The sequence below is a fragment of the Macrotis lagotis genome, chromosome 1, assembly GCF_037893015.1.
Source record: "Macrotis lagotis isolate mMagLag1 chromosome 1, bilby.v1.9.chrom.fasta, whole genome shotgun sequence".
NCBI lineage: Eukaryota > Metazoa > Chordata > Mammalia > Peramelemorphia > Peramelidae > Macrotis > Macrotis lagotis.
Window position 1 is genome coordinate 237,501,412 of NC_133658.1, and position 25,984 is coordinate 237,527,395.

At 36.6% G+C, this 25,984-nt stretch overlaps 2 protein-coding genes across 15 annotated transcripts in view; one reads left to right on the forward strand and one right to left on the reverse strand.

The window, feature by feature from the left end:
* The window catches only part of CLIP4 (CAP-Gly domain containing linker protein family member 4), a 136,479-nt gene that overhangs the window by 86,915 nt on the left and 23,580 nt on the right, over nucleotides 1-25,984 (reverse strand). For 2 of the 8 annotated variants that reach the window (XM_074209788.1, XM_074209781.1), the window contains exon 1: nucleotides 6,411-6,534. The exons of 3 other annotated variants lie outside the window; for them this stretch is intronic. The gene's annotated coding sequence lies outside the window, so the exon portion shown is untranslated. Of the gene's footprint in view, nucleotides 1-90; nucleotides 5,944-6,009; nucleotides 6,122-6,410; nucleotides 6,535-25,984 lie in introns of those variants that run through there. 3 more of the 8 variants (XM_074209787.1, XM_074209785.1, XM_074209786.1) reach the window with 3 other exon arrangements.
* Nucleotides 6,728-25,984, forward strand: part of PCARE (photoreceptor cilium actin regulator) — a 72,167-nt gene continuing 52,910 nt past the window's right edge. For 6 of the 7 annotated variants that reach the window (XR_012473437.1, XR_012473439.1, XR_012473432.1 and 3 more), the window contains exon 1: nucleotides 6,728-6,975. The gene's annotated coding sequence lies outside the window, so the exon portion shown is untranslated. Of the gene's footprint in view, nucleotides 6,976-19,181; nucleotides 22,170-25,984 lie in introns of those variants that run through there. The other variant, XR_012473435.1, reaches the window with a different exon arrangement.

Sequence of the window (25,984 nt, forward strand, 5' to 3'; positions counted from 1 at the left end):
AAACAAAAAAAAAAAAAAACACTTTTAGTCCCACACAGCTTAGAACATTTACCGCTTAAGTCATCTTTAAAAAAAAAAATTAAAGACAACCTTTTCCCCTTTATAATGGATCTTGTTCTTTTCAATTTTCAATTGCAGGGTTATTTTTTTTCCTGGTCCTTTAAGCAAACCTATCTGAAGTAATAGATTTTTCCCAATACAATCTCTGTCAATGACAAAGGAAAATTTTCCCAAGAGAGACATAGGTGACACCCAGCATATTTCACAATAAATAATAGGTAAAACCTGTTTCAAAATTCCTGACTAATCTAAAAGGGTGTAGTTGGTGCTTTCTTAGCTTACTAAAACACACTGACACAAAGTATCCACTGGCAAAAGTAATCTATTAAGGCCTACTACTCTGGAATGCTGACAGTGATGATAGCTATCATAAATGCATACAATACAATGGGCTTGTGTTTTTTCATATACAAAGAATCTCTTCTACGATGAATTTCCATTCTACCTCAACATCTAAGTAAAACTTCTGTGAAAAATTGTAGTCACATAATAAACTCTGTTATAAAATATTTATTGATACTATCTTATAGCCATCATTTCTTATGAATACCATATATGATCTCTGCTGATTCTAGGCCCTGAATTGGAAAACATTGACTTTTGAAACAATATGTTGCATGTTGCTTCACCAGGAAACGTGAACGAATAACAACTACGTTAATTTTGTCCTGTGAGGTACTTAATTCTGGTTATAGCTTCCATCTTAAGCACCTGGCCAATATAAAGAGGTGAAGTGCTTGACAGGCTTCCTCTAAAGCTGTAAAGAAATAAATTAAGCATACCACATTTCCTCCTAAGAAGAGTTGAGGGTCTTCCTGGAAGACATGCCAAACTGAATTCAAGAAGCATGTAAGAGAAAAGAGTCTCCCACCTCCCAAGATTTGTTGAATATGATGATCATTGCTCAGTCCTTATTATTACTCTTAAGACAAATAAATAAAAATATACCAGGGAACCTGGAAAGGAGGTCACTCCTAGGCAAGAAAACTAAAACCTCAGGAGCACAGGTGACACTTTTATCATCATTGCTGATTGAAGGAAAAGAAAGGCAAACTGGAGGAATAAACAGTTGCTTAAGAAGGTGATGATGGAGAACAGAAGAGCTTAAGATATAGAAATGACAGGCTTTTGGCCAGGAATAGTTTTTAATCAAATAAGGTTGGTAAAAATACAATTGCCTAAATTATCTGATCAAGGGGGAAAAAGAAGAAGACAAAGAAAATTGCTTTTCTATCTACCTCCAACAAGAATATCATTGGACAGGCTGATTAATCAAAGAAGACAATAAAATTCATAGTTATCAGTCAGAGCACTAGTTAAAGATTCAGAAGACCAGGGTTTAAATCTCACTCTGGTAACTATTACCTGAGTGCTATTGGCATTTAACCTCCCTAGGTCTCAGTTTCTTATCTTTAAATGATGGAGATAGATTAAATGGTCCTTAAGTTTCTTACAACTCTAGAACTATGAACAGAAGAAATGCAAAAAAGTATGAGTAATAAACAAAGAGAATCAGAGACCTAAATGCAATGAGGAAAATCTGACCTCACAGGTATCACTGAGATTTGGGTGCATTTGACTCAACAGGAATATGGCAACTAAAGAGTATATCTTATTCAAAAGAAACCCATTAGGGTGGCAGAGTAGCATCACATATATAATAACTATCATTTATATCACACAAAGATCTTTATATGCATCATCCTGATCTGCACGGCAGATTCACTAAGGACAGATGAGGAAATCGGAGTTAGAAGACAGTTAATATTCATCTGAATAAATTCACAAACCAGAGGGACTAAGCACATTGAAGATCACTAGAGTGAGACACAGAAAGAGAAAAACAGAGGCAATATGGTAGCAGGTACACTGTAGAGTCCCTAGACAGGAAAAAGCTGATACCTGGTCAAGGCTCTCTGCTAAAAGAAGAGCAGTCATTAATGGTTCTTTTGTTCTTCAAAAATCAGAGGGAATGACAAGAAAAGCAGTTACCTGATTCTGATAAGGAACTAGTTGTCAAAGAAGAAAGGGGTTATGATTTTTTAATGTCCATAATCACACTGAATTTGGGGTCAGAAGGCCTAGGCTCAAATGCTAAGTGATACTTCCTAGTTATATGAACATAGGCAAGTCACAACCTCAAAATGACGTAGTTTCCTCATCTGTAAAATGGGGATATTCATTTTTTGCCCTACTTATCTCATTGAGTTGTAAGAAAAGCATCTTGTAAACCTTAAAATTCTATAGATCTATGATATAAGATATACATGTATAATTATAATAATTCCATAGTTGTTGCTATTGTTGTTATGGCAAGCCAAATAGTTGGACACATCTCCATATATGGAGAAAAGATTTCAAAGGAGTCTGATTTCACAGGATGAAATTAAAAAATAAAAATAAATGATGCAACCTGTAGGATGCATGGAAGAAGTAATATCAACCAACAAAAATAATCCCACTGTATTATCATGGTTAGATCACAACTAGAAAAACACTGACAAGCTAGAGAGTGTCCAGAAAGCAGCAGTCATGATGGTAAGGTGATAAGCTATCATGCTACATGAGGACTAAGGAGAAAAAACTGAACTTCTCTTACAGCAAAAGATTCAATTCTCTTCAAGTCTTTTAAGAGCTATAATATGACAAAGAAGGATTACATTTGGTCTGACTGGCATCAGAGAGAAAGTTAGGAAAGACAAGAAGTTGAAAGATCAAGTTTTAAGAACAATGTAAAGAAAAGGTTTCTAATAAACAGTGCTATCTAAAGGTGGTGCCCATGACTATCAGGTTGACCTTTCAAGTCTCCTCTAGCTCTTAAATCCTACAATTTATGGAGCTTTATCAGAATCTGAGAATTGGTACCATTGATTCCTACCAATTAAGAAGGAAGTAGGGATGATTTCTGGCCAGGAAAAAAATGGGATAAAGACAGCTTTCTAACTCCTCCTGGATTAGGTTTTTCCATGTGAGGCTTAATTTTATGTTTGAAAAAATGCATTTTCACATGGGTTGGCAAATGCAAATCACTAAATCACTTTCCAAAACCAATATAAAATAAAAGAATCAAGGATTCAACTGATAAGATTTGTTTTCTTTTGACAGATGTTCTTTTATACTTTGAATTGCTCCATTTCTAACCTAGGCCAGTTCACCACTGGGAGCTGACTATATTGGTGTGAACTTGAGCTCAATAGCCCTACTCTACTGCAGCTCAGAATTCTCAAATTCAAGTGACCAGTCAACAAACCATAGACTTTCAGAGACTTCAAGATAGCAGAGATTGTAGTAATCACCATCTTTCTCCCAATACATAGTTTCCCCCTAACTTCCTGAAAGTCTCTGATGGGGGGTGAGGGGGGAAGAGACTCAAAAGATGAATAAATTTGGAGTGTCATAAAATAGTATGTAGGGTATAACTGCTTCTTTTCAGGTCAAACTTCATTTTACATAATGATAGCAAGAATTTCCTCAGGAGATTATGAAGGAACAAAATATTTTTCCAGGAGAAAAAAAAAAGTTATTTTTCAGCTTTAAGGAAAAAGAGTGAATTTGTGGGGTGTAATAGTCCATACCTTGCTAACAATTTAAAGCTTAAGTTGATTTTATCATAAAAAATTGTAACAAGTAAAAAAAATAAAATGATAATAATTATCATAACCACCCACATTTGGTTTACTAGATGTTCATTTATTTTGTGCAAGCCAAAGTTACGTATGTGCTTTTTGGGTGGGGATGAAGAAAGAAAAAAGTTGGGGAGTGGGGTAGGGAGGAGCAAATAAGCACAGCAATTAATGAATCACAACCATTTCTTGCCTGAAGTTTCACTTTTGTAAATCAATTATTGTCTCTTTAGGGCAATATTACAGAATGGAGCTGAGGATCCCCTTGTAGGAAAAGAGGAAAAGATGCCAGAACTACCTCTGTAGGAATTCCACATTATGATGGAATATGGTTATGCTTTTACAGTGTTACTGACGTTATAATGATGGTAATATTATTCAATTAATGACTGTCAGTGAAACTGCCATATTTCTGACATCTGTTGAAGTGAGGTGATCTTAGTTCTAAGTTACCGTGCATATGACAAATACCTCTTAGCAACCAGAGTTATCATCCTAGTTCATACTTCCCCCACAAGCTTCAGTTTTGAAAATACTATGAGAGAATTCCAGTCTCACTTCATCACTCCTGAATACTAACAATCCTCCAATGTTGCTTTGAGGGAATGCCTCAAGGCAGCTTGGCTAATGCCCATTTAATAAGAATTTTAATCCAGATCAGAACAAAGGTTGCACCAATAAAGTTAAGGAATGCCAGGGGCCTTTATTATCCCCAATAAATTCCAAAGAAGTTCGACCAAAATGGATATTTCAATGCACAATCAGAAGCCTGTCTATTTGCTAATAATACAAAGTTTGTCAATTTATTCAATCAGCATTCATTGAGACCATTCTATGTGCTTAGAACTATGCTAGTTACTACACAAAGGTACAAAAGAAATAAATGTGGGATCCTATCCAAAAGAAGGTGACAAGGTCACCTAGAACCCAATCCAATGTTGTAAAATATAAACTTGTATATATAAACAATGAAAGAATAGGGAAAAGAAAATCATCACACTGGGATGCAGTCATTCAGGGAGAAAAGAACATATCAGCATTATAACAAGGATTTCTGATAAAATCTTCGGAATGAGTTACCATATATAACAATTAAAATCAATACATTAAGGTCACTTTTTTAAAAATCCTAAAAAAATTAAAATCAATTTAGTCTTTTCTGAAATACATATTAGTCAGATTTGTACAGTATTGGAGACATCACATCTCAAGAATCAGTCTTCTAGTAAAGACATAGTACATGCCAAATTTAACAAAGCATTTTTAAAAAAGCATCCACCTAATTAGGCTTGAAAAATAGGAAGGGACATGGTTAAGCTTACATAACAGCAATTTAACAAATTTACCTTTACCTTTCAAGGACTTTTTTTCCCATTATGCATAGAGCTTGTTCTGCTCTGAAAAGAACAAATGTCCTGGATCGACCAATCAGTCAAAATTTCACATTAAATGATTTCAAAGGAGTCACTTTGTAAATAGTTGCATTACTCTTTTATGAACAAGTTGTTTTCCTTCAATGGAATAGAAGTTCCTTTAGGGCAAGGACCATTCAGTTTGTGTCCTTATCTCTAAGGACCAACTCAGTGCTTAGCATATTTATATGTGCATGTTGAATGAAATTTTGAAAAGCTCCATAGAAACCATACAAAAATGTCAGTGTGTGACCATGAGGAAGCCACTTAACTTCTCAGGGTCTTGCTTTCCTCATCTGTAAAAACTCTGTTAATATCCAGTCCAGCACTACATCTGTATTCCTTTGATCCTAAAAGTAGGCAATACACTCTAATAGTTTTGAAAGTCTCATAACCTCATTCAGACCACAAAAGAGAAAGAAAGGAAAAAGAAAAAGTAACAGAGTAGGAAAGAAATAAGCTCATTAGAAAGATGTGGAAGTGGAATGTCATTTAGTTGTGTTGAGTGAAATTCTCCTTTCACTATTATCATGGCAGATTTTATTGCTTCAAAGAACATCCTAGCACGGTCCTAAACTACAGCGTGATGAGTGACTCCTGATAAAACTATACTAGTATCCAGTTTCACAAATCAGAAACGATTTTTAAAAATATTCTTAATGAAAAGATCTCTAGATCCAGTTCAACACTGACTTTGTGAACTACTTAATCTGATCCAAGACAAGAACAAGTCACCAGTTGCTTAGCACGGAGTCTCAAGAGCAAGTATCTCCCCTTCAAATTTGGACAAGTTCTCAAAACCAAAAAAAAAATGTTAATACGACAAACACAAAGTGAAAAGGAGGAGGTTAGAAACTCTGGAAGCATTTGCTTCAAGGAAATGTTCGTGGGAGGGTAAGTCACTGGGCACCTACCACGGTGAAAAGGACCCTCCCCGATGCTTTTATTTTCTATCTAGTTTCAGGTTCCTTTGTCCCTAGAGCTAGGCATGCACAAATGCGGGAAAATCACAGTCCCCTCTGCGGATCGGCGACTTGTCCATCCCGGGCGGGGGCAGGCCTGCGAGCCGGCGTGGGCGCTCTCCCGCTAGGCGCCGGAGCCCGGCTCCGGAGGCAGCAGCGCGGCCACTGGGGCCTCGGAGGCCGGCCTGGCGCGGCTGCGCCGTCCGGGGGCGACCCGGGGCCAGCCCAGCCCTGGCGCGGCCCCCGGCGCTGCCCCCAGCCCCGGCCGGGCAGCCCTCCCTGTGGCCCGCGGCAGGTGCGCCCCCGGCACGCCCCGGCCGCCCTCCCCTCCCCCCGCCGCTCCCCGCCCCCACCTGCGCTCCTCCGGGTGGTCTCGGGGAGCCGCGCCGAGGGCTGGGGCGGGGAGGGGAGCCGCGCCCGAGGAGAGCCGCCGCCGCCGCCGCCGCCGCCGCCGCCGCCGCCGCGCCAGCGCCTCCCGGCCTCCCCGACCCGCCTCCAACGGCCACCGCCTCCGACCGGCTCGCGCACGCACGCAGCGCGCAGGCGCGTACGGGACGCAGCCGCAGGCGGCGCCGCCTGCCCCCCGCCGCGGCCGCGACCCTGACCCCGACCCTGACCCCGACCCCGCGCGCCCTCCGAGAGATGAAAAGAGTGACTTGCGGCACGTGACCATCCCCGGACTCACAGCCTCGCCCACGTGGCGCGGGCCGCCGCGAGGACCGAGCGGCGGCTTGATTTCCACCCACTCTACCCGAAAATGCTCATCTCCGGCGCCCGAGTGTAGGCAGCAAGGCGCGAGCTGCCAAGGGGCTGCGTGACCCCCGCCTCCGCACAAACTTAACCCCCCCTTCAGTCACTCTCCGGAGCGGGAGGGGCGCAGACCCCCAGCCAAATCCCCAGCCTTGACAAGAGCGCCAGGTAGGATGGGTGGGAGGCCTGAGGGAGAGGGCAGCTGCCCGCTCTGGGCCGTCCCCGGCCGCCCGCCCGAAGGCAGGCCAAAGAAATCTCCTTGTCCCCGGTTCCACCCACCTGCTAAAAGTGCTGCCCAGGCCGCCATAAGCAACTTCATTCTTTTAATATACTATAGATAGAGATTTTTTTTTACTTATTTTTAACAAGGTAAAGTTTCTGAAAGCAGGTTATTTGGAAGAGGAAGCGATGGCAGAAATATAGAAATAAAGAGTACTGATAAAATAAAAAATAAAACAATCCAGAAGGAGACATCTAAAGAGGGTGATTTGGTTACTAAACTTGTTAAAATTATGTACATTTTTGAAAGTGGAAAGGACTGGCTTGAAAGTGGGAAGGACCACTCTGGGGCCCAGGTACAACAGACCTTTCCTGCTGACTTTCTAAGTGGTCTTGGGCGGCAAATTTGTTTCACTCCATCTTTTTGGTGGGTTTTGCCACTCTAAAAATCTGACGAGTCATTATTTAAAGGTATTTGGAAAGGTTTGGGGAGCAACCCAGGCGATTGAGTCCCTTGCCCTCACTCTGCCATCTTGGTTTTGCCTCTATAAGCAGTTTTAAATAGAAGCTATTTTAAATGAGCTGTATGCATAGGCAAACACAAAAAGTTAAGTAGAATCAGAATTTTTAAGCTGGGATCCGTGAACCTGTTTTCTCATAATGTGTAATAAGTAATTTCAATATAATTGGTTTCCTTCATAGTTCTATGTTCTACACTTAAAAACATTATTCTGCATTTAAAAACATTATTGAGGTCCATAGGTTTCACAAGACTACCCATGACACAAAAGCTTAAGAAGCCCTGCTATAAATACTAGGTAAACTTTGCCTCTCTCTCTCTCTCTTCTCTCTCTCTCTCTCTCTCTCTCTCTCTCTCTCTCTCTCTCTCTCTCTCATCCTTGGTTGGCCAACCAAGCAAATGTCAAATTATTGTCTAGAGTCACACTGCCTTAAAAGACAATTTAAGAGAAAAATGCTGCCATGCTCAAAGAAACACCAGTCTATGGCACAGAAATAATTCAAAAGTGTTTGGACCAAATAACCACACAGAGAAACCCAATTAAATGAAGAATGCTTAGAGTCCAAACTATGAAAGTTGAATGGATAACTCAAAGCAAGATAATCAATCCGTCTATCAAGAACCAATATTTACAAATGGACAATGAACTGGGTGTTTAATTTACATTGTTGGAGAAAATCCCCACATCAATGGGTTCATAGGCAGAAAGAGAACTCTAGCAAATGACAAGATAAAACTTCTCATCTATTTTTTTTCTTTTTTTCCAGATGGTCCATAGTATTCTTTCTCTCTATCAATATCATTTTTAGCTCCTCATGCAAATACCCATTCTCATTTCTTCTCATGAGTATTGTCTTCTTAAATAATTCTACTCCTCTGCCCCCTTTTATATAGTCTGTACATATTTTATATATCCAGTAAATACTTACCTAAGTACTACTAAAATCTTGCATTAAATTAAATTTAAAATGGAAGTAAATATATGGTTTAATAGAGAAATTAGATATTTTATGGTGGGGTTCCAAAATAAAAATTGCAAAGTTAGTCAATTAGCAATTGTCTCAAGGAATAAGTTGACCACTATTTAGTTCTTACTCTGTGATAACATTTTCCTAAGATGCTCCTTAGAAAAGAATGAAGACAAAAGTAGATTGGATGTACTTTGAAGCCTATGCTGGAGAGATTTTCTGAAATTTTAAAATTTATCTGAAAATTCTCTTCTTCTTGGCAATGATTTTTTGATCATAATGTGTTGCTTGGAACACTTTATTTGGGTTATTTTAAACATTTAGGCTGTATAACTCGTTTCCTTCTTTCTCTGCTGCATCTTTTGTGTAGGCCTAGAAAAGCTGATGATTGTCCTTCATTCTTGAAGAAGACCATAAAATCAGGGAGGTGATGCCATCCATGACAGGCATATGAATTGGATTTAAGTAAAGGGGAGGTGGAGAAAGTGAGAAAAGCTATTTGTGTTGTATTGGATTTGCCTATTCCTTTTAGGCACCTGCACACATTCTCAGCACCAGCTGTTGGAAAATCCTAGTGCATAAAACAGTATAGCAATATTTGACAACTTGACATCAAAATTAAGCTAATCTTTTTTTAAAGTGTTTGGCAGTGTTCACTGCAATCATAACTGCTCTAACACAATTTTTCATTTTCCTATTCAGAGAATCTGCTTATGATTTTCCATCTAGGAGGAATCATTTGAAAAATTGATTTTATCTAGGTCCCAATTAGTGCTAATAACAAATCCTACAAGTGATCACATTATTTGGAACCAATTGTCATTTTACATAATTATATAACTTCAGATAGCGCTAATTAAAATTCCACTTCACTGGATTCACAATTTGCACTAATTCGGGCCCCAGCTGTATTTGGAACAGGCACTCCTTCATAAAATATGTGATATCAAACTCAAGATACAAACATTCCTCATAGGTCCCTAATGGATCATTTAATTTCACTCTGTTCCGGAGCCAGGCCAACTAAAACCTTAACTTTATTCAGTTTATTCTGCAAAATAAAGCTAATTTATAAGAAGTTCTTGGCAACAAGGCATGGGTAAATATGTGCAGTACTATCCCAACTAGACTGCCCAAGAGCCTATCCTTTTTTCTAGAGGCCTTCTTTTTGGGGCTTCATGATGGGAATTAGGGAGACATTTAACCAACAGTTGGGTGCATAAAATAATGCTGAGTTTAGGGTCTCACAACTGTTAACAGGAGACTGGGTGAAGAATTCAGATAATCTACTCAAAAACACAGTCATCACTGACTGACCTATTCCTTTCCCTTCGGGGTTCCCAGTACTCTGGATCTCAGAAAGCTCACAGCCCAACCCAATACACAAGTCTTCCCTAGGAATGAGTTTAACCATAATCCAGGAGAAGACAAAACACAGATGTGTTCCACCTAGGAAACCTAAAACCAGTGCTTTGCTATGAAGGTCTATGGGCCTGGTTCTTTTTTCTGCTCCCTTCATTCCCTCCCTTACCATTCCCCCCTTCCCCCCAAAAAAAAGGTAATTCTTCCAACTTCAATAAAATGGGTCTACTTCTATCAATGCTTGTATGTACTGCAGTAGCTACAGTATCAGCTACAGTAGTAGTAAGTTCATTGCCCTTCAGCTCATCTGCCTTTCTCTGACCCTCTCCCTAGAAGGAGGGTATTTGATTGGACTTCTAATACCCGAGGGGAAATGAGTCACATTTTCATGGGAATGGATATCTTGAAAAAGTGTAACTTAATTGTCAATCTAATTACAATCAGCTGGTGTGGAATAGACACCTTCCACTAGTGTTTGTCTTTGAGTTAACTAAAGACCTGTATTGCCTATTATTATGTCCTGCCTTCTTTGTATATTTGATCATCTTTATTCAGTTCTCATCCTTCTTGAATTCTCTGCTCCTTTTAACACCTCTGACCAGCCTCTCTAAGTTTTCATGACACTACACTATTCTATTCTTCTACCTTCCCAGATCCTTTGCTGATTTATCATTCATATCACACAACCACAACCCCTGGGGGAGTTTGTTTCCCACGGTTCAATCCTGGGCCATCTCTTCTATCTCAGCACTCTCTCTGGGCAACCTCTCACTCTCCCTCACCCCACATATCCAATCAGTCTCACAAGCTTATCATCTCTTCCTCAACAATGTCTCTCAAATCTGACCCCTTCTGTCCATTCCTATGACCACCACCTTTACTTAGTTCACGTCATCACATCTCTAGGCTACTGTAGTTGCTTCCTAATTGGTCTCCCTGCCTGAAGTCTCCCTCTACTCCATTCCAATCTCCACATGACTACCAAAGTGGTTTTCCTAAAAGTTCATGTCTAATCATGTCCCTCGCTATTTAATAAACCTCAATGACTTCATAATGCCTCTTGTATAAAAGATAAACTCCTTTGTTTTACTTTTAAATCGCTTTGCAACCTGATCCAAATTTATATTTCTTATTTCATTATACATTGCTCCCTCTCTACAGAGCCAGCCAAATTTGTCTTTTTCCCCCATCTCACACTTGACTACTGGATATCCCCCATGCTCATAATTATACTTCCTCTTCACCTCTGTTTCATTGAATCCCCCTCCCCATTTTTTCAAGACATCAGTTAAACTGCTTAAAATAAATTATTTTCATCCACTACTTCTCTAAAAAAAAAATCCAGTAGCTTAATCTATATATTTAATGAACCTTAAAATTAACCAGCATTCAAAATGAAATTAAGACTTTTTGTAATTCTCCTTAAATAACACTAAACTGCAACTATAACTCAGTAGCTCCTTAGAGGCTCAGTAATACCTGTATCATCTAAACTGAAAACAACTCCATTTTATCTAATCATTTAATAGTTATCATTTGAATATACCATTAGATAACAGCAAAAACACTAAAGACACAATGAAAAATAACTTTTATGATACATAGTTATAATATCCTATATCATGTTGCCCCTACCAGTGTCAATCAATTAAAGATATTAAGTGCAACAAGACTATAACTTAGTGTTATAGCAAAATTTGTGTGGACTCAACACATAACCACAGTACCTCCAGACAAGAGCTGTGGCATATATATATATAATATATATATGTAATTAATGCTACTAATCAATAAGTATTTATTAAGTGCTATATTGGGACCACAGCCCCATACTAAATGTTCTGGACAGTGCCTGCCTTAGAGAAGTTTATAAATATAACAAAAAGCTTTTAAAAATTGAAACAATAATTACATATACATGATAAAATATAATTAGTGCTAAGTTAAATGGTACAGACTTAAAATAATGAATCAAAAATAGAGATTGGTAAAAATAATAATACTTGTAAAGCTTCGTGGAGGAAATGGTAACTGGCCTATGCCTTGAAGGACAGGGAAGAGAGAGAGACAAGAAAAGGAGAAGAGGGGTGTCATCTCCAAATGTCTAACAGACAGCTCTGTCTGGATATCATATCACTACCTCAAATTCAATACATCCAAATTCTTCTCCCCTTTAATCTGAGCTCCTCTAGACATTCAGATTCATATGTTCCAAGTTCTCTTAGGTTATTGCTGTCCTTTACCCTCTATATCCATTCAGGCTACATATGATCCAAAATCAAAAAACTACCAAAGTTAAAACTTCATTCTCTTATATCTAGTTCAGCCCTGTTCCTATCATGCCCTCATTTCAGAAGGCACCCTTGAGAAACTTCCTTTCAGACAGTCCTTCCATCTTCTTTCATTCACTGAAGTCTAATAAAGCCCCCATTCTTAGGACCCTGATCTCTGACTGGCAAGTGTTTGCCTTGCTCCTCCTAAGATCCCTAATACCATTTCCCAATCATTTCCAATCCATGTCATCATGCTGGTACAAACCCTAACCCCTTTCCAGCTCTAGGTCTAAGAACAGCAATCCAGTCAACATTACTATTCCTGGAAAGAACATGTCAATCATATGTTCAATGATTCCAATCACCGTTCCCTCTGACTTCAAGTGCAAAACAATCCTCCCTAGGCACTGCTCCTCTATTTGTATTGTCTTCACTTATTAGATGTAAAGCTTTTGAGGGCAGGGACTGTCTTGGTTTTTATATTTAAATACCCAGTGCTTAGCACAATGCCAGAAAGAGAGTAAGTCCTTAAAATGTTTTTTTTTTCATTCATTCATCTAGCTCTCTGTAGAAGATTACACTTTTCTAAATACCCTCTCCAGTAAAGGAGCATACCTTCTTTCATACACACTCAAAAGTCAAGAGAAAGAATTAAGAATTTTCCCCAATCCTCTCCCTTAAGAGATCTCTTATCTTTCTCATTCTAATGTTTTATACTTTTTTTTGCATTGGTACTTAAGAAAACTTTTTTATTTCTCCTTACTATTCTCTGGAATTCTGTATTCAGCAACATCTCCCTTTGAGGTTCAACCTATCTTCTTTATCTACCAGCCCCAAGTCATCCTTCCTCCTTATCAAAGTTCAGCACCTCACTTAGTCTACCCCTCCATCCCAAAACCTCTCCTCAGACCAAATTAGGGAGGTTAATATACTTGATAGGGTTCCATCAGACAACCTGGTCTCCAAATTAATCAGCCTTCTCAACTCCCAGGACCTACCCCTTCACTTTTCCTTAGCAACACAAAGGGGTGCTCAAACCTTTGATCTCACTATCACCTATCTCTTCCAACCCCTTGATCTAAAACTCAGAAATTCTTCTCTATGATAACAACCTCTGATCTTTCCATTTACCGCTTTGCCTAACTACACTCAAATTTATTGCCCTTCTTCTATTCCATTACTCCATTCTAGTCTCACTTTCCATTTCTTGTCTCTAAAATTTGCTGACTCAACTAGACATCATTTTCCCTCTTTAACTCTTTGTCCTCTTCTCTTATAAGTGATTACCAAACTCTATGCCTGGGTTACCCCCACCATCCTGTTTTTCTTACCTAGAACTATACTAACTGAATGACACTGGTTAGGTGCACTACAAATTTATGTTCTCTTTTCTCAGCTGAGCCCTTACTGTTTTGTGGAAATCCTTTTATTCTTCCCTGATCAACTCTATTACTAAACTCCACTTGTTGGCTATTCCAAACCTTCACTTTTCAACCACACCTTTTTCTTCTTCTCAAAAAAGATCTTGCCTCTTTACTGAAAAAAATAGAGCCTATCCATAAGTTAAATTTTCTCATCTATTCTACCAGTGGAATCAAACTCTAGCAGAAACCTGAGCAGCAAAATAATTCTTAAGCATCCCAGCAAAACACATTTTGACTTAGAAACTCCATGCATGCTTATATGCATATATACTTACATGCATATATATGTATATAGTTACATGTGTATATGCTTATATACATGTAAAAATATATGATATATATTTTAATTTATTTTGTTAAACATTTCCCTATTATATTTTAATCTGGTTCAGGCCATACTCAGAAGAGTTGAAGAATGTGTTTAATACTTCTGTTTTCCATGTTCTGCTCTGATCATTGACAAAGTCCTGGCTTTCCTTTCCAAAATCAACCCCTCTTTGGGTACCCTTAACCTCATTCTCTCTTAGTTGTTCTTGGAGCTTAAACCTTGGAGCATCATCATCCTTTCTCTCATCATCAATCTATCTGTTTATTTATTCTCTCATGCCTAAAATTTTGACTTGACCCTACTATCACCTTAAAGTATCACCCCGTATCTATCTCTCTCTCTCTCCTTTCATAGCCAAACTACTAGAAAAAACTTTTTGTCTATAGCCAAAGTGGGAAATATAATCAAGTCAGTCATGAAAGAATAAAACTGCCAGGAGCAGTGAAAGCCCAGTCTATGGGATGTGTTTGTGTGTTTTTTTGTCATTTAACAGTAAATATTGCCCCCATTTTCTCATTGCCCACCAACTTCTTGGCTGCTCAAAACCCTACTCCTCAAATGTACTGATGATCTCCTAATTGTCAGATCTGATGGTCTTTTCTTAACCTTCATCCTTTTTGTTCTTTCTGTAGCTTTTAACATTTTTAAACATGACTTCCTCTTGGAAATTATCTTATTCAGATTTTCTGATAGTTTTCTTTGTTCTTTTCTGACTGATTATTCTCAGTCCTCTTTGTTGAAAAATTATCCATCTCCCATCCACTGGGGCACTGGTCTGCCCCAAGGCTCCATACAAGTCCCCCTTTTCGTTCTATGCCTCTCATGTTGATGTCATCGGCACTAATGGGTTCAATTGTAGTTTCTATGAAGATGACTCTGAAATGTATTTATCTAGTCTTAATCACAGTTTGACAAAAAACTGAGGAAAGAAAGGAAAAAAAGGTAAAAGAGAAAGATGTACCCAACTGAATGAAGAATTCTAGAGAATATCAAGGAAAAATGAGTTTTTTTTAAATGGCAATGCAAAAAAAAAAGAAGAAAACAGAATAGAAAAAAGAAGAGTTCTTCAGGGAAATTAGAGCTTTCAAAGGAGTATTTCATGCAAAAATATGCATGATAAAAGACAAAAATGGTAGGAACTTAATAGAAGTAGAAAAGATTAAAATATGACAAGAATATGAAGAACTATACGAGATCTTGATATCACTGATAACCATAATGGTATGGCATGGTTAGAGCTATGTGTTCTGGAAAATGAAGTCAAGTGTGCCCTAAGAAGCATTGTTAATAATAATAAGACTAGTGAAGGTGACAGAATTCCAGCTAAACTATTTAAAATCCTAAAAGATGGTACTGTTAAAATGTTGCACTCAATATGCCAGGAAATTAGGAAAATTCAACAATGGCCTCTTGATTGAAAAAGGTAGTTTACTTCCTAGTCCTAAATCAGAGCAATGCTGAAGAAAGTTCAAATTAATGAACAATTGTATTTATTTCATATTCCAGCAAGGTTATGCCTAAAATTTTTCAAGCTAGGCTTCAGCAATATGCAAACCAAGAATTACCAGAAATGCAGGTTGGTTTTCAAAGAGGCAGAGAAACTGGATGCCAAATTGCCAAAACTCACTGGATTATGGAGAAAGCAAGGGAATTCCAGAAAATCATCTAATTTTGCTTTATTGACTACATTAAGGTCTTTGACTGTGGCCACTCCTCAAAGAGATGGAATAGATCATCTTATTTGTCTCCTGAGGAATTTATAGGCAGGTCAAGAAGTAATAGAACCAAATATGGAACAACTGATGAGGATTCAAGTTTGGGAAAGTTCAACAAGGCTGTATCTTGCCACCTTAATCCATTAATTTATATGCAAACAGAATGTCAGGCTGGACAAATCAAAAGCTGGAATTAAAGATGCTGGAAGAAATAATCTCAGCAAAGCATATGATGCCACTCTGATGGCAAAAAGTGAAGAAGAATTAAGAAGCCTCTTGATAAGAGTTAAAGAGGAGAATGTAAGAACTGCCTTGAATCTAAACCATAAAAAACTAAAATCATAACAACTAGTTCTATCACTTCCTAGCAAATAGAGCAAGAAGAAATGGAAGCAATGTTAGATTTTATGTTTTGGGGTTCAAAGATCACTGCAAACTGTGGCTGCAGTCATGAAATTGAAACATGCTTGCTCCTTGGAAGGAAAGCTATAGCAAATATGGATAGTATACTAAAAAGCAGAGACATCACCTTAATAACAAAGGTCCATACAGTCAAAGCCATGGTTTTTCCAGTAACAATGTTTGATTGTGAGAGTTGGACTATAAGGAAAGCTGAGTGCCACAGAATCAACACTTTTGTATTGTGATGCTGGAGAAGACTTTTGACAACTAGGAGGTAAAAATAAGTCAATACTTAAAAAAACTAACTCTGACTTGGAAGGACAAATATGAAACTGAAACTTAAATATGTTAGCTACATAATGAGAACATATACCTCATTGGAAAAGTTTTTGATACTGAAAAAGATTGAAGGCAAAAGGAGAAGGGATTGGCAGAAGATGAGATAGATGGTGTCAGAGAAGGAATGATCATGAGCTTAGACAGACCAGGAGATAGTGAAGGACAAAAGGACCTGGTACTTGTAGTCCATGGGTTCATGAAAAGTCAGACAGACTGAATAACTAAATAATCTCACTCGAGTTTTAGTTCTGCATCACCAGTTACCTAATGGATATCTCTACCCATATGCAGTGCCATCTCAAAATCAAAATGTCCAAAATTGATTAGATTCCACCACCACCCCCCACTAATTGTCATCAGCCAAATGCTTTTCCATACTTCCTCATTTCTTTTGTGGTGCCTTATAGTGATCCAGGTTTGCAAACTTAGAAACATTCTCAATTTTTCCCTCTTCTTTCTCCCCCATATCTAACCAACTGCCAAATCTTGCCATCAATTCCCTTCCCTCCACTCACAAAACTACCATCTGAGTCCAAATCCTTATCCACTCTAATCAGGACTTGGCAGGATTAATCCTAATTAGAATTCCTGATTCCAGGCTTTTCCCTTTGTAATTTATCATTTAATTCAATTCAACAATCCTATTAAATGCCTAATATATAGAAGATAGTCTGCTAGGAATTGGCAGTACAAAGATTAAAAAAATAATGCCTGCCCTTAAGAGGCTTCTAGATATACATAGTCAAAGAAAGCAATCCCCACACTTATCAGAAAACATGAGTCTCATTAAGCATCCAGAGTCCATTACCACTGATAAGTGGTAGGTAGCTTGTTTCATCACTGATGCTCTGGAATTGTGATTGGTCATTGTGTGGATCAGAGCCCTAAAAAGTCTTTCAAAGTTGATTTTTAGAATGATGCTTATTACTGTATAAATTGTTCTTCTGCAAAGTGCCTGAAGAGAAAAGAATGAGCCCTGAAAATGTTAAGCCTGGAGAAGAAACACCTTAAAAGAAACATGATAGTTATCCTCTCTCATTTGAAAGGATATCATCCACATAGGGTTGCTCTTCCTCCCAGAGTACTATTAACCCTAAGTTAAAATTTAATTGGTAACTATTTAACAAAATAAATAAAAATATAATATAACATAGATAATGTTGATTTGTGGTTTTCTAAGCAAAGATCCTAACGGTTTGGTGCTCCCATTTCTATTTGAGATAAACACAACTAATATAGAAGAGGGAGCAAGTGGTTTGCACAGCTTCAGAGTGCAAAACTAGGATCAACAGATAAAATTGAGAGAGGGGTAGATTTCAGCTCAGAATAAATAACTTTTTAACATTGGGAATGGTCCAAAAATATAATAATGATGTGAGTTCCCCATTACTTTGTACACTTAGAGTGATAAGGATGAAAGAGTACTAGATTTTGGAGGTAAAAGAAACCTGAGCAGCTTCTGCCTTGGTCAAGTCACTTGATTTCTCTGACTCTCAATTGCTTCATCTGTCAAATATCCTATATGTGTGTGATGAAATAAACTATAGGTGTGATGGCAAGGATCAAAAAAATATATACATAAACCTTTTTTGAAAACCTTAAGTACTTTATGAATGTCAGCTATTGTGGGGCTTAGAATCCAACTCTTAAGATTCTCTCATTCTAAAATTACTATATGTGACTGCCTCCCACACTATCTGAGATCCTCATGGGAGACCACACAACTTTATTGTTAGGCTAGAATTCCAATGATCCTGAATGACAGTAAAATAGAACAAGAAAGAAGGTTTTTCTGGGATGCTGACAGCCTGCTTCTGGTGTCCCCAGACTGCAGGGATTTTTTTTTTAATTTCTCAAGTTGTTTGCTTTCTTCCTGATGTTTACACACAGAATTCTGTTCTTGCAATAGAAAATTGAAAGGCCATAGTTTCATTTCTGAAGTTCTCTCTGAAAATCAATACCAAGAAAGGAAGGCAACAATTCCACATGGGAATACCCCCTGGCAGGAGTCTTTGGATCTAAGTCAAAGAAAAATGTGGTTCAGAGCAAACCAGGTCTTCAGAAAAATGTGGTTCAGAGCAACCCAGGTCTTCATTTCTCATAAAGGAACCAACTATAAAACCTAAGACTAAAGATAACTATTCATGAACTCAAAAATAGTGACTTGGGATTTAGGTGACAAGTCAAGATTCTGTGATCACTACAAGGTTGTATAAATGGGAGACTCAAAAGGCTAAAATAGCTGAGATGTGATGCTTACTTAGAAGTATATAGTCCTCATCTATAGCATCTCTAAGGTAAAATGTTTTATATTCTAAATTTCTAAAATCTTTTCCCAGCTATCATTTGCTGCTAGACAGTTCCTAAGAGGAAGCAGTTACACAATGAAAATTATGGAAAACAGGTTTATATCTTTAAAAATTAAAAAAATGAATTGATGGAATAAGGAATGCTCAAAAGATGAGAGGTCACCTCTCTGTTATGTCAAAGTGAAGAGAAACATATATGTCTTTTCAAAGTTTCCCTTCTGGTTACAGAGATCATGACACTACATCTGATATAATATTTCTAACAGCCGGGATGAGTCAGATTCTATGTATATCAGCTATCTTTTTCAGACTGAGTGGGAATGATTCCAATATAGCACACTTCACTCAATCTGTCTGAACATGTATTCTTGGGATTTTGCTCTCTAAAACAAGTCTTTCATCTAGATATAAATTTATCATTTATTGTGTAAAGTACAATAAATGTGCTATTCTGACTCAGGTGCTCTTAACCTTTTTTTGGTTATGTACCTCTTTGGACCATAGACCTTTTTTTTTAAATTTTTAAAATTTTTTAAATTTTTAAAATTTTAAATTTCTTAAAAATCATAATGGAATACATTCCAGTTATTGTTCAAGTATGACTTTTCATGACCCCATTTGGGACTTTATTGGAAAAGATCCTGAAATAATTTGCCATTTCCTTCTCTAGTTCATTTTACAGATGAGGAACCTGAGGCAAATGGGTTTAAGTGATTTGTCCAGGGACATACCACTAGTAAATATCATCAGATTTGAATTTAGGAAGATGAGCTTTTCTGACTCCAGGTCTAGCACTCTATCCACTGTACCACCTAACTGCCCCCACAATTTTGGTAAGTTAGTGGAAATATATGGAGGAAGGAAGGAAGGAAGGAAGAATATGTGTATGTGTGTATTTTTTTCCCATCCCAGTTCACTGACTTTTTTTTTTGTTAAATTTTTGCAAGGCAAATGGCTTGCCCAAGGCCACAAAGCTAGGTAATTATTAAGTATCTGAGACTGGATTTGAACCCAGGTACTCCTGACTCCAGGGCCGGTGCTTTATCCACTGCGCCACCTAGCCACTCCTCACTGACTCTTGAAATTTATACCTGGAGATCAGAGACAGGGGTCTGTGGGTCCTAAGTTAAGAAGCTCTATTCTAGTTAATATCTGATCAAATGATACTCCATATGTTATACTTCTGCCCTACTTATAGAAATAGCACATAATTCTACATTAACAAAATAATTCTAATAATAACAATTAATGTTTATGTAACCCTTTAAATTCTATAAATTTACAAATATTACCTAATTATTTTACAATAACCCTAGAGGAAGATGCTATTGTTAATCCCCATTTTACAGGTGAGTAAACAAAGGCAGGTGAAAGTTAAATGAATACCCAGGGTAAAACAGTTATCAGAAGCAGAATTAACTTTCTGAGTCCTATCCACTGAAAACCTCTAAGGTTTTATGTATTTTTTATGTATTGTTGCAACTGAGCTGCACAATAATTCTAAGAACAACATAACACAATTATTATTATTATCCCCATTTTACAGATGAAGAAACCAAGGCTCCAACAGACTCAGAGACAGTCTCATACCTAGGGAGAGGCAAAAGCTAGATTCAAACTCCCTCCTGACTCCATAAAAAAGTGTTCTTTATCCCAGCAACCCTGTGAGGTAAATAGAGAGGTGACAGTTTTGAAACAGAATAGTAGTAAAATTATCTTCAAGTGACTGAAAAAAATCAGGAAAGAACAGTAAGATTGACAGAAGAACAAAGTAATAAGTTTAAATTCTTTGACCACTCCTGTGATTTATGGATTAAGGAGGAAGGGAATATCATATTAAACAATTACTACTAAATGAGGTCTACCTTGGGCACTAAATGAAATCTTTCTTGGATATCTGTGTGTGTGTGTGTGTGTGTGTCAATTAGTATCAAAAGTAGGATGTGCAGAAGATAAAATGGACAATTCTGATTACATAAATTTTGAAAGTTATCAAAGCAACCAAACTAGTACAGCTAAAATTAAGAAGGAAAACAGGTGGGGGGGGGAAGATGGGGAGGAAAAGAAGCACATTTGCAGCACATTTCCCTGATGAGGATCTCATTTCTAAGATACATATGGAACTGATTCAAATCCATAAGAATAAGAGCTATTCCCCAATTGAGAAATGTACAAAGTATAATTATAGGTAGTTTCTTAAGAAACCCAAGGTAACAGGAACTATAAGGAAAAAATGTTTCACTAATAAATAAAACTAGAGCTAGTTTTTTTTGGGGGGGGAGGGATAATCCCATAAAAATAGATTAAACATTGGTACATTTGATTTAAAAAAAAACCCAAAGTACCACTATGAAAAATGAAAAGGGTGAATGTACCACCAATTTAGATAAAATTAGAAAAATTATTAGAAGCTATTTTCCTCAATTATATGCCAATAAATCTGATGAATGAAATGGAGGAATATTTATAAAAATTGGGGCGGCTAGGTGGCACAGTGGATAAAGCATTGGCCCTGGAGTCAGGAGCACCTGAGTTCAAATCCTGCCTCAGATACTTAATATTTGCCTAGCTGTGTGGACTTGGGCAAGCCACTTAACCTCATTGCCTTGCAAAATGAAAAAGAAAAAGAAAAGAAACTAAACACTATATTTAATAACCCTATTTTTAAAAAAGTAATTGAACAATATACCAATGAATTCTCTAAGATAAAAATCCTCAGGACTAGATAAGATTCACAAATATTTACTAAATTTTTTAAATCAATTTTACCAATTTACCAAAATTTATCAAATATCTAAAGAACAATTAATTCCAATACTATATAAACTATTTAGAAAAACAGTTAAAGAAGGAGTCCTATCAAATACCTTTTATGGTTCTGATTCCTAAACTAGGAGGAAATTAAATTCCCTAATGAATACTGATGCAAAAATTTTAAATAAAATACTAACAAGGAGATTATAGTAAATATTAGTAAATAGTAAATATCATAACTATGATCAGGGTAGAGTTATATCAGAAACATAGGATTTGTTCAATATTAAAAAGCTATTGGCATAATTGACTATATCAATAATGAAAATCACATGATTATCTTAATAGAAGAAAAAAGCTTTTGACATTATACAGTGCTCATTCCTTTTTTTTTGCCCTCCATGTTTTTTTATTCTTTTTTAATTTATTCATCCATATGCACATGTATATTTTTAAGTTACAAAATTTCCTTCCGCTCTTCCCTCCGCAGCAAACAGTCAGGTTAGCATGGTACATATATAATTTTGATAAACATGTTTCTATTAGTCATTTTCAGTATGAGGAATTAGGATTAAGACAAAAAGATATATAAGAGATAATTTTTATAAAATGTCATTCAGATTCTGAAGGGGTTTTTTGGTTTCTATTTTGTTTTGTTTTTCTTCCTCTGGATGGGGATAACATCGTCCATAGCTGGTCTAATACGGCTGTCCCAGCTCTCTAAACTGCTGAGAGGAGCTGCTTCCCAGGTAGATTGTCTCACAGTGTTGTTGTTAATATATACATTGTTCTCTTGGTTCTGTCCCTTCTCTCAGCATCAGATCCCATAAGCCATTCCATGCTTCTCTAGAGTGCAGCCATTTCCATTTATTTTATTTGAAATGGAATTTTCATTTCTATCTCTTGCTGCCAGATTTTCCTGGTAATATGTAGGAATGCTTGATACTTTATGTGGCTTTATTTTATATCTTGCAACCTTGGTAAAAGGAGTTGAATTAATTGAAACAATTATTTAGTTAATTCCTTTGAGATTCTTTAAATATATCACCATATCATCAGCAAAGAGTGATAATTTTGTTTCTTTATTGCCTATGCTAATTTTTTCAATTTCCTTTTCTTGGAGGCAGCTGGGGGCACAACCCTGGAGTCAGGAGGACCTGAGTTCAAATCTGACCTCATACGCCCAATAATTGCCTAGCTATGTGACCTTGGGCAAGTCAATTAATCCTATTACCTTAAATTAAAAAAAAAACTAAAAGAAAATTCCTTTTCTTGCCTTATTGCTACAGCAAACATTTCTAGTAAAATATTTAATAACAATGGTGTTAATGCAGATGCTTAATAATTACCTAGCTGTGTGATCTTGAGCAAGTCACTTAACCCCTTGCCTTGCAAAAACAAGAAACAAAACCAAAACACTAAAAAGCATAGGAATAGATAGGAGCTTTTCTTAAATAATAGGTAGTATCTATCTAAAACCATCAGCAAACATTATTTTAATAGTAGTAAACTAGAAGACTTTCCAAATATTAAACATGAAGCAAAGATTTCCATTAACACCATTGTTATTAAATATTTTACTAGAAATGTTTGCTGTAGCAATAAGGCAAGAAAAGGAATTTTTCTTTTAGTTTTTTTTAAAATTTAAGGTAATAGGATTAATTGACTTGCCCAAGGTCACATAGCTAGGCAATTATTGGGCGTATGAGGTCAGATTTGAACTCAGGTCCTCCTGACTCCAGGGTTGTGCCCCCAGCTGCCTCCAAGAAAAGGAAATTGAAAAAATTAGCATAGGCAATAAAGAAACAAAATTATCACTCTTTGCTGATGATATGGTGATATATTTAAAGAATCTCAAAGGAATTAACTAAATAATTAATTGTTTCAATTAATTCAACTCCTTTTACCAAGTTTGCAAGATATAAAATAAAGCCACATAAAGTATCAAGCATTCCTACATATTACCAGGAAAATCTGGCAGCAAGAGATAGAAATGAAAATTCCATTTCAAATAAAATAAATGTATAAAATATTTGGGAGTCTCCCTACCAAGAGAAATACAGGAACTATATGATCATAATTATAAAATAATTTTCACACAAATGAAGGCACATCTTAAAAAAACAGGCAAAACATTAATTGTTCTTTGGTAGGCTGAGTCAATATAATAAAAATGACAATTTGATGTAAATTAATTTACTTATTCAGTGTCATACTACTTAAGTTACCAAAAAATTATTTTATAGCACAAGAAAAAATATTAACAAAATTCATCTGAAAGAACAAAAGATCAAGAATATCAAGGGAATACATGAAAAAAAAAAACATGAAAGAAGGTGGCTTAGCCATACCAGATTTCAAACTGTTTTATAAAGCAGTATCAGCAAAACAATCTTTTACTAGCCAAGAAATAGAGTAGTGGGTAAGTGGAATAGATTACACAGTAAATAACCATAGTAATCTAATGTTTGATAAACCCAAAAAGACCCACCCAGCTTTGGGGAAAAGAAGTCACTATTTAATAAACCTTGCTAGGAAAACAGGAAAGCAATTTGACAGAAACTAAATACAGACAAACATCTCATGCTATATACTAAGATAAGGTCAAAATGGGTACATGATTTAGATCCAAAGGGTGATATCATAAGCAAATTAGAGGCACATGGAAAAATTTATGTCAGATCTACAGATAGTGGGAGAATCTATGACCAAAGATTAATTAATTTAAATGTATAACTTTAATTATATTAAATTTAAAATATTTCAAATAAACAAAACCAATACAGTCAAGATTAAAAGGAAACTGGGGAAAATTTTTTGCAGCAAGTTTCTCTGATAAAAGTCTCATTTCTCAAATATATAGAAAATCAGGCCAGTTTTAGAGAACATGAGTCATTGCCTAATTGCTAAATGATGAAAGGATATGAGCAAGCAGTTTTCAGAAGAAATTGATACTATACACAGTAATATAAAAAGATGTTCTAAGCCACTAATGATTAGAAAAATGCAAATTAAAATAACTGTGGTACCAATAGTACCATCAAATTGGCTAACACTACAGAAAAGGAAAGTGACAAATGTTGGAGGGGATAGTGGGATAATAATGCACTGTTTAGTGGACCTGTAAACTGCTTCATCTGTTCTGTAAAGCTATCTGGACCAAAGGTTACAAAACAGGGCATACCCTTAGACCAAGTCAAAATATTTCTAATAGTGTTTTTTTTTTCTGGTAGAAGCAAAGAACTGGAAACTAAGGTGTTACCCATCAATTGGGAAATGGCTGAACAAATTATGCATATATGACTGCAATGGAATATTATTATGATGGACAGATGAATAGGCAGTTTCAATAAAATCTAAAAAGACATATATGAACCAAAATAAAATGAAATGAGCAAAACCAGGAAAATAATTTATTCAATAACACCCCATGTTATTTGATGTAATGGCAAGGTGGCATATTGTAGTGGGAAAAGCTCTGATCATGGGGTCAAAGGACCTTGTTCTAACAATAATTAGATGTAAAATGGTATAATAATACTCCTATTGGCAGAAAGAACTGTGGACTTGAAGTCAGGCAAGATCTGGGAAAACATGGGTGTTCCTGAGTCCTCCTAATTACTGTAGTTGTTCACTGTGCTGAGTAGAGTTCCTAAATCTAAGCTCTCCATATAATATTGCTGTGAATATAGAAATTGTTCTGGTTCTACTCCCTTCATCTTGCATCAATTCGTACAAGTCTTCCCTAGTTTCTCTGAAACTGCTCCCTATATTACTTCTAAATGCATTCATTAATACTGTTTTAATTTGATTCATAATGATATTAATTATAACATATTTATAAAGCACTTTCAGGTACACAAATGACTGCCTAAACATTACCCCAGCAGATTATAAGCTCCATGAGGACAGACTATTTTATATCTGTATTTGTATCCTTAGCACAAAGCATAGTACTTCTTGTATTGTATGAGTACTTAATAAATATTTGAATGATGGCTTAGTGAACTTCAAAATACCATGAGGAAGGTAGTATTTTTATCCCCATAAAAGGGGATTGAAGCTGAGGGATCTCAAATAACTTGCCTACAATCACACAACTAGTAACTGCCAAAGCAAAATCTTAGAATTGGGGGCTTTTAGTAGAAATGCAATCACTTACTTCCTTGTTATTAAAATGAAAGACTTGGGTAACTCCTAGGTTACCTTCTAACTCTACATCTAGGAACCCATGATTCTTGTGGGATTTTTTGTTGTTTTTGCAAAGCAGTGGAGTTAAGTGACTTGCCCAAAGCCACACGAGCTAGGTGATTATTAAGTGTCTGAGGCTGGATTTAAACTCAGGTCCTCCTTGACTCCTGCATCAGTGTTCTATCCACTATACCACCTAGCTGCCCCTGGAATCCATGTTTCTTGAATGTTTTCCAATCACCATAAATCATCAACTAGATGCAATAAAGACCTTTGTACTTTTAATATTTTGAGCATTGTTGTTTGTATTCTCCACTTGATATCCCTCCTTGGTGGTGTTTGATCTGCTTCCTTTTCTGGCAAACATATCCTA